The sequence below is a fragment of the Haemaphysalis longicornis genome, unplaced genomic scaffold (assembly GCF_048455015.1).
Source record: "Haemaphysalis longicornis isolate Haplotype H1 unplaced genomic scaffold, Haemaphysalis longicornis Haplotype H1 scaffold_3, whole genome shotgun sequence".
Taxonomy (NCBI): Eukaryota; Metazoa; Arthropoda; class Arachnida; order Ixodida; family Ixodidae; genus Haemaphysalis; species Haemaphysalis longicornis.
Genome location: NW_027526335.1, coordinates 145,482,637 through 145,492,472, shown reverse-complemented (window position 1 = coordinate 145,492,472; position 9,836 = coordinate 145,482,637). Strand labels below are relative to the sequence as shown.

Below are 9,836 nucleotides of genomic sequence, written 5' to 3'. Positions count from 1 at the left end.
ACAGGCATATCAGCAGGAATTATTGATATCAAGAAGCGTCTTGCAACAGTGGAGGCAAGTTTGGAGGCTCTAAAAAAAGCGGTAACACCATAATGGCTGTCGGAGGCTCTGTTGATGAAATAAAAACTGACATTAGGGCTTTCACACACTGGCAGGATAACCAAGCAGGCTTTCTGGATGTAGTACACGACATGAACAACCGCATGCGATGAAAGAATGTAATATTTGAGGGACTTCTGGAGGAAGAAAAAGAACACTCTGAGAACTCTGAATCAAAAGTTACTGAGTTTTGCAAACAGCACATTTCCTTGGAAGCCACTGATATTGAACGCGCACATCGAGCAAGTGATCAAAGAGTGGGTTACAACTGCCCCTTGATTGTGAAATTCCTCAAGCACAAACAAAGTGGGAAGTCCTAGGAAATGCGTTTAGACCAAACAAATTGAAGACCCCTAAATTATGAATTGAAGATATTTCACCTAGTATACAATTCCTGCGTAAGCAAGTTCGGGACTTCATAAGGCAAACCACAAAACGAAAGTAACTTTCGACAAGCTTTTGAAAAGACAGCCGAAATCGTTATGATCGAGCTCACTGCGCAGGTGGTTCAGGGCACAAAGCAGAGCCGTCCTTCGTGAAAGGGGTGTAATGCGAAGCTGAAGACGCTCAACGAAATCTTTCTTTATATTGGAGAATTTCACAGCATTATGAGCAGGCAGGACGAACTTTGTGCTTTTATTCCTACGTGTAGTGCTGATACCACTCTGGGCATTGAAACATGGCTTTCTCTGCAGATCGAGAGCAGCGGAATTGAAATTTCCAATTCGTTTTTGGTGTTCCGTAGGGATCGGGATGCTAGGCGAGGGGGCGGTGTTTTAATCGCAACGAAGAAACATACTCCCGTTCGGTTGATTGATGTCAACAGTGTAATTGAAACGTTATGTTGCTCTCAGTCCGCGAAGCACAACAATAGTTATTGGTGCATGCTACAGGCCTCCGGAATCACCCGCGAATTTCGTTGATGAACTTCACGCACTTCTCCTTCAAATTGAAAACAGATGCAATGACTCGTCGACTATATTGACTGGTGACTTTGTTCCGTGCTTTGAACTGGTCCCATGGCATTGAGACAACTTTTGAATGCCTCGCATTCTTGAATTTTGTGTCGTTCTTGCAATAACCCAGTGGGTAACCACACCCACAGGCGCAGATTCTATGCGTTATTTGCTTCTTACCACACACCCAGATAGCGCACACGTCTATGTATTAGAATGTATCAGCGATCGTCGCACTGTTCATTCTCTGTGCAGGTATTCTACAAAAAAGAAGGCTTACCAAGGAAAACAGAGTACAATTTTTCTAAACGCAACTTCGACTGAATGAACAGAGATCTAGGGCAGCTTTACACGACCACTTTGCAGCCTTATACAAATCGTTCGGCACCTCAGAACTGGTTGCTATCCCGAGATAGGCTTAGAGCGTTGCAGGAAAAACACGTCCCAAAGAAAGGCCTCTTTGAAATTACCGACAGGCCGCGGTTCTCGAAACATATAAAGCGATGTTTGAACAAGAAGAAACGTTTGTACACCAAGGGCAGGCGCAGCAAAAGAGATGAGAACTGGTCTGCTTGCCTTGATTACGCTAAAGTATGCAAGAAACTTATTCAATAAGCAAAACCTAGATATCTTATTGTTGACTAACCAACCCTAAAAATTGTGGAAAGTTATTTCTCCGTCCCCCTTGAAGGAAACTCCTCAGCTTGTTCCGGAATCGTGTTCAAATCGTCGAGAAGTGTCCGACGCCTTCAATTCCTATTTTTGTAGTGTTTTTGAATACGAGAGTCCAATGCCATTTAAAAGTGATTTTACTAGTCCTAGCGCCATCATGCCTTGTATTGTGGTAAACTCCAAGGGAATCATGAAAGCGATCCAGCGATTGGCCCCTACTCAATTCCAGGTCCTGAAGGCATCAGCGCAAAATTACTGAAAAATAAAATTGTTTTCAGCACTGCCTTTTTACTCATCTTCCAACAGTGTAGAGACGCGGGCGTTATTTCTGATGATTCGAAACTATCCATGTAGTTCCGATATTCCAATGAGGCGATAAAAACAAGTTCAGCAACTACATACCAATATCCATAACTTCCGTCGTTTGTAAGCTTTTTGAGCACATTCTCTCACCAGAAATAATAAAATACGTAACAAGTACCAAAATTTCATACCAAAATGGACATGGTTTACAGCGCGGGCTTTCTTGCTAGACTCAGCTGTTCGAGCTAACAACTGACATTCAGGACTCTCTACACAAACTTCAACAGACTGATCGTATTTTTATCGATTTGGCCAAACCGTTCGACCGTGTGCCTCATAATCACCTTATACAAAAATTAAAAATGATACAAGATAAAAAAATATTATCAGGCTGGCCAACCAAAACCCAACTAATACGTAACTAATAGACACCAAGCAATTCTTATAGAGGACGTACAGTCATCATTCCCAATAGTAAAATTTGGGGTTCCTCTACGGGCGGTGCTCGGCTCCACTCTTGTTTCAAGTGACAATAATGACATAGCTGTTGATATAAATTCTTCTATTAGGTTAATCACAAACGACTGCGCACTTTACCGGCGTGTAACTAATTATTCTAGTGTTATTGAACTTCAAAATGACCTACGTAAATTTGAAAAGTGGTGTGCTGACAGGCTTATGTCTATTACTGCTAAAAAAACTAAAGTTATGCGCTTTATAATGCGAAATGAAGTAATATATTTTCAACTATACCCTTAAAAACAAAAACGTTCAGTCTCTAAATTCGTTTAAATGCTTAGGAGTTCATCCTCATAGCAACCTTTCCTGAAAAACGCACATAGACTTTATTTTAGCTGATACCTAGAGGACGCTTGGTTTTAAGCAAAGTTTTAAGCTTAAGCTTACTTAAGCAAAAAACTTGGCCAATTGAAAACTAAGAGCGCTCGCATCATATCAGGTCAACACGCACTGCATTCAAGCATTACATTGATAAGAAGTAAGGTCTCCAACTTCTGAAAACAAGTCGCAAAATTTCCCGGCTTAGATTCTTTCCTAAACTTTATCACAGCCCTACTCATTTTACTGTCTCAAGAATAAACTTTGCGCAACACATATCTCTGGGTATTGACCACCCAAACAAAGTTCTTTCAGAATTTTCCTCCTCCGCCTTTCCTTTCTACCTTCAACAATTAGTGACTGGATTTGAACCCTTTTATGCTGCCTAAGCACCAAGACTACCAGAACAAAGACCCCCGCTATGCATGTAGCCAATGAGAATAGGAAATGAAGGGCTCCGTGAATGGTTGCAAAAATAACGATTGGCTCAACGCTGGTTCAACTCTAATTCAATAAATGTTCAACCCCGGTCGACCCCTCTCGACATGTCGTAGACGATTTAGCGACGGCCGAGGGGTTAAAAAGAAGGTCGTCTTCACCCCGAGTGATCCGAGTAGCACTGGCTACAGCTCCCAAGCGCAGGAAACGAATACCTTACATAAACGCCCGAGAAAGTGGAGGGGAGAACAGCCCCGTTGTATTGTAGTGGTCGTCGCACCAGACGCGTATTCTGCAGATCGTGGGTTCGGATTCCACCCAAAGGGTATTTTCCTCCGCCTTCTTTGTCTTTCAAAAATCTGCATCTGCCTCAATGATAACAAATTACCTACCGCATTCTCCCCTTTGCTTTCCTTGTCACCCTTGACTGGCAACCTTTATTTGTGTATTAATTCAAAGAGCCCCTCATTTTCCATTCTTATTCGATACATGCATAGCGAGGGTCACTGGTCTGGCAGTCTTAGCCTAGTGCTCTGTGTTGTACAGTACAGCATGGCCATGAAATTGGCCCGCCCTGCGATTTCCTACTAATGCTTTCGAGCAGATGTACCGCAGCTACAAAGGCTAAGATCACACCACATGGTCGCGGAAATTATAGCCTTTACATTGGACGCCACAAGTGCTAAAAACACCCCACCCCTCCGCAGCACGCCTACATACGTACCGCTCACTAACTGTTTTCCTGGCGACGCAAGGGTACCGACATAACTTCACGTTAGAAACCTCCGCGAATTGACGGGGAAGTGAGTATTCCGAGAGTTGCGAACAAAGGCTGCGCGCTGTTACATTGGCAAAGGCGTCCACGAGCCGACGTTCGTCACGCTCTGGTAGCGTGATGGACGAGCGCCCTTCAGAGGAATGGCCTGCGTTCCTACCAGCGAAGTGCCCTGAGCCAAACGTAATTGTTTCATAAATAGCGAGTAGAAAACAGCGACGATAGCGGCAGTGCACCCTGCCGTGCTTACAACAGGACACCTCGAATGGGCTGAGGCATGTTCTGCAACGGAGCCCGGATCCAGCTGTACGACGCTTGCAGAAAGCGCATATTTGTAGCGAGAACTCCCAAGGGTCAACAAGCGGTCCACGTTTTGCGCACACCACCAAAGTTGAAACACACGCACAAAAGCACTCTCGCAGCGCTGGAGAGGAGATAAGTCAGACGCCGCTACCGTGAACGGCCGGTCGCGATGGTTGGGAATATGCCGCAGCGCCGCTCTGTGCGCTGTTGAAACCACGCGCCGCGTCTACGAACACACACGCATACGCATGCACACAGGCACATAGACGATTCACAACACCACGCAGAACAGGCTCCACCGCTTCACTTTAGCACCAGATTGTTCGTTTCTAATTCAATGCGTCATTATAGGCAGAAGCACAATAAATGTGACAGATTTGGAGCCCGGGCTAGTAGGAGGACGAGGCAAAGTACTCACCGTCTCACCGATTGAGCAACACGTCGTCTGCTCAGGTGACGACAGGAGCTTTTCCACAATGCTTCAAACTTTGCGCAGTACTCACACTTTAATCCTGCTCGGCACCTAGTTGAATCAATTTACCGAAGCCATATTTTATGTACTAGTAGTTTTCACTCGGGAGGTAACATGGTAGGAAAAATATCGCATAACATTTTGGAAATGTTCTGTAATCATGCTAAAAAGATCCCAAACCTTAGAGTTAAGCTCGTTCCTGAGACCCCTGGTTGCGAATGGCTGATCCAGGCGCAGAATATGCTGGAACAAAAGCAGGTTGATTAGATCAGAAGGGCTCACCACAAAGCACAACCCTAATAACACACATATAAATAATTAGGAGTTACCCCCATTCCTAATATTTAAAGACCCCATATCTATAAGCGCCCTTGTAAGGATCCTGCCTACACGAGCGGAAATTTTAAAGCAAATGTTTGGTGTTCTCAGTGATTGCGTCTGTAAAGAGAAAACGCCCCGTGGGAATGTCAACTTTTTCTGACGAAGATGATGAATGATCCCGTGGGAACTGAAAAAGAGCAACGCTACGTTATAAAGCCGGCTTCTATCCGATTGCTCCATTTCGACATGGCAGATGCGGTATGGATTTGGCGAGTAGTGCAGGAACGTGCCAAGCGGGGACTCGAGCAGGCCTGGGCGCATTGGAAAGTTCCGGAGTATCGTTCAGAGCACCCTGTATATCTAACGAAAGCGCGTTACGATCAGTTTAATGCCGGCTATTCTGTTGGTGAACCGCGTGTGGTTAGTTCAACTGAAACGCAGGCTGCCTTTAAGCAACGACAACGATAGGAAAAGCTCCGCATTTTCTCTTCGTCGTCTTTAGACAGAGGGGTAGTCGATGCTTTTTGGCGGGAGTCTCGGCCTTTTCAGCTCTCTCTCTCACATGCCAATGGAGGATGGCATGGTAATGAAATTGACTCGGCTTTCTATTTCTTACCAATGTTTTCTAGCGGAAGCACCGCACCTGAAAAGAGTGGGGTCACACCACATACTCACCTATACTATATTCTTTACACTGGGCGCCACAAGTAGAAACACCCCCTTTACAGAAAACCGCGCCCCGCATACCGCCCAGTCCCTGATTTTCTGTACACCCAGGTGCGCAGACATAACGTCAAATCAGTAACCGCCTCGAATAATTTGCGAAAGGATCTCAGAGGCGACATTTGTCACGTCCTGGTAGCGGGGAGGACGAGCGCGCTACAGAAGATTTGCCTCGGTTCCTGACGACGAATGGCCAAGAGCCAAACTTCACTTGTTTAATTACTTCCGAGTAGAGAACAGCGAAAATACAGGCAGTAGTACACTGCCGTTCGCACACCAGTTGAACTCGAGTGGGCAGACAAACGTACTGCAACAATTTTCACAACACTGCACGACGCTCACTACAAGCCCCTGTTTATAACCACAACTCCCTACGGTCCGCATGTTGATCACGGGACCGAAGTCGAAACGCGCACACAATAACACTGTCTCAGAGAAGGAGAGGCCATCAGTCAGACGCCGCCGCCGTGAACGGCCGCTAGAGACGGTTCTGGCCGCTGCGTGTTCTCGAAGCCACATGAGCGCCGCAAGTGGTGTTCGGCTTCCGTTTCCAGGGATACGCCGAATAATATCGTGGCGCAGCGTCGTACTGTGTGTGTCAAATCCTGTATCATAAAACATTGTCACGCAAGTGGCAGTGTCGCTTATTCCAGTTGGCAAGTGTCGTGTCAGCTAAGTTCAACGCCCTCGCTGGTGGTGTTAGGCAGTGCGACCGAAATATAGTACCAAACTAACTGCATCTGCCTTTACTTGTTCGTAACCTATAGTGCTTGCCCTACAATTGTGACTACTATAAAAAATATACACTAAATTTCAGTGGAAATAGCTCGCTCGGCAAGCTTCGAATCTCTGTTTCATTGGGCTTTTATGTTTATCGGCCTAAGGCAATCGCAACAAACTGACCAAGTATATGGTGAGGCACTTGCATATCTCGGTTTTTTGTGTAATATACCTCATATGAAGGAAACTTACGCTAAAAGTGCTATAAGAGTCATTCTAACGCGGCAATCATTACAATAAAGAAAACTTGCATTTTAACTTCGCGGGGACTTTAGATATTCATGTGGATTTTGCTTGTGGCCATAGACTGTGTGTGTACTCGGGAGTCGTAGGACAATCCACTGAAATAGACTTACAAAGTCGCACTAGAATTCAGGTCCAACTGGTCAAGTTTTAGGTCATCATAATCAAACGTGGCCGTGTTAGGTGCCATCTCGCAAGCTTATGCTGGCAACTTCATTTTCCACGCTGCTAGAAGTTTTGACGTCAAAAATCAAAGTAGCCGATGAAATCATTATTCATTAAGCTGTCTTGAGGCTCTTTCTAGTGCCATTTTTAAAATTCAAGTGTGTTTCTATGCTGCTTCAACTCCTTAGTTCCTGGATGACGTCTGTTTCCTACAATGCTTGTGTCCCACAGAAGATGACAGGCCGAAATTACAAGAAATTTTCAAAGCCCAACATTGAAATGCCAATAGGTTAAAGGTGAAGGTGTTCTTATTAATCATTTTGTTTTAAAAAAGCTTCTTTTTTGTAGGGAAAACCTTTAAAGCCAAATTTACTAAGAGCGGCAGACGCTAAGAGCGCTTTCTGGTGTTCTTTTTCTATTTGATAATATAGATTCCTGTTCTTATCCAAGGACTATTAAAGTCCTGTATTTCAAGCGCCGCCCGTCGCCTTTCTACGTATTTTGTGCGTTTGAGGCTTTGATACTATTCTTTTATCTCAAAGGGCACCCACAAAGATCAACAAATTCTGTTTTCTGTACAAGAAAGTACAAAAGAAGGCCGATGGTCAGTCATGCGTCAGTATAAACGTCAGACTCCAAGTTGACGAAGCCGAAGTGCATATTTTGGAATGAAACCTTCCGCACGTTTTCTTGACTACCAGAAGATATCCAATAAATAAAAGGAGAGTATCACACTTGCGGCTTCACACTGCGGTCGTCGTTTTAGCGGTACGTTTTTTATACGTTACTCGCGCTTTTTTCGCAAGTTAAAAAATATTGCCTAAACAAACAGGTACTTAACCGCGAATGCATCGATATTCTGCATGCTTCACTTATTGTTTATTTTGAAATGGCGCCTGGCTTGTTCTTTTACCGTTTGGATCGATACTCGATATCGAATAAGCACATGGTCAGAAACGCTTACTAAGCTTATCAGTAATATATTTTTATTCGGGCTAACACGTAAGAAGAATGATTTGTTTCGAGCACTTTTGCGTTGAAATCTCAAAGCTGAATTGCTAGTTATTTCTTCAGGCAGCACTGATACGTTTTGCTGAACATAATATTGTAGAGTGTACAAATGTTGCCTGGCTAATCATTAACAGAAAAAAATCAGCAGCAATAGGGGCTCAGAAAGTTATTTAAACTAGCCGCTGTACCCTTGAAATACATGAGTACGCCAAACACCAATGTCCAAAACACATATTGAGCCACCCACTACTTTTTATAACTATTTTACCGTGGAGTGATACGCAGTTTCTCATTTACAAATGTTGTCAGTACATGGGCTTCTAAAAGGCGCATGTGTTAAAGGGACTGGAACCTGGAATTCGCCGCGCAAGACTAGCGCCATTTTTTTGCCGTAGCGGCGCAAAACGGAAGTTGTGGATGAAAAGTTAGTCATCTCGCCCACAGTTGCGGCACGTTCTTTTTTTTGTTTTTTTTTGCGCACGAGTGCTGTCTTAGCTCGCCGGTAGTGTTTCCCGAGGCCGTAGGACCCGAACGTTAATTACCTACTTTAGTTTAATTAGTTAATTGTTGATTAGTCAGGTTGGGTTCAAAGTCAAAGTGATGTCACTAGGGCTTGTGGGGTATCAAATTAAAGGTCTTAATGAGGGGAATCGCGTGCTAAAAATTAGAAATTGCTTCTTGTTTATAGTCATGAGATACGTACGTGAGTCATAGATTGGGTTAAAAGTCAAAGTTAGGCCAGTAGGGTTTGTGATTAATGAAATTAAAGGTCTCGATGAGGGGAATCACGTGATACAAATTAAAAATCGTTTCCTATTTATAGTAAGGTGGTAGTCACGGTGTCATGGATTCGGTTAAAAGTCTAAGTGATGCCACCAGGGATTGTTGGGTATCCAATAAAAGTCTCGATAAGGGGAATCATGGGGGACAAATTAAAAATTGCTTCCTAGTTATAGTCATGAGATAGTCGCGTGAGTCATAGATTGGGTTAACAGTCCAAGTGATGCAACTAGATCTAGTGAGATATCAAATTAAATGTCTCGATGAGGGGAATCAAGGTGGAGAAATTGAAAATCGCTTCCTGGTTACAGTCATGAGATGGTCACTTGAGACATAGATTGGTTTAAAAGTCAAAGCGATGACACTAGGGCTTGTGAGGTATCAAATTAAAGGTCTCGATGAGGGGAATCATGGCGGACAAATTAAAAAGCGCTTCCTGATATAGTCATTAGATAGTCACGTGAGTCATTGATTGGGTTAAAAGTCAAAGTGATGCCACTGGGGCTTGTGAGGTATCAAAAAAAGTCTCAGAGAGGGGAATCACGTGGGACAAATTAAAAATTGCTTCCTGGTTATATTCATGAGATAGCCACGTGAGTCATAGATTGGTTGCTTCCTGGTTATAGTCATGAGATAGCCACGTCAATCATACATTGGGTCAAAAGTCAAAGTGATGCAACTAGGGCTTGTGAGGTATCAACTTAAAGGTCACGATGAGGGGAATCATGGGAAACAAATTAAAAATCGCTTCCTGGTTGTAGTCATGAGATATATAGTCATGAGGTTTTAGTGAGAAGTGGGTTAAAAGTCAAAGCGATGAAACTAGGGCTTGTGAAGTATCAAATTGAAGGTATTGATGAGGGCAATCAGGCGGACAAATTAAAAATTGCGTACTGGTTATAGTCATGAGATAGTTACGTGAGTAATAAATTGGGTTAAAAGCCAAGGCGATGAGAGT

General features: G+C 43.8%; 1 protein-coding gene across 1 annotated transcript in view; it reads left to right on the top strand.

Moving 5' to 3' along the window:
* The first annotated feature begins 7,720 nt into the window (after positions 1–7,720).
* LOC144173448 (uncharacterized) overlaps positions 7,721–9,836 on the top strand; it is a 172,293-nt gene continuing 170,177 nt past the window's right edge. The window contains exon 1 of the mRNA XM_077701868.1: positions 7,721–7,855. The gene's annotated coding sequence lies outside the window, so the exon portion shown is untranslated. The remainder of the gene's footprint in view (positions 7,856–9,836) is intronic.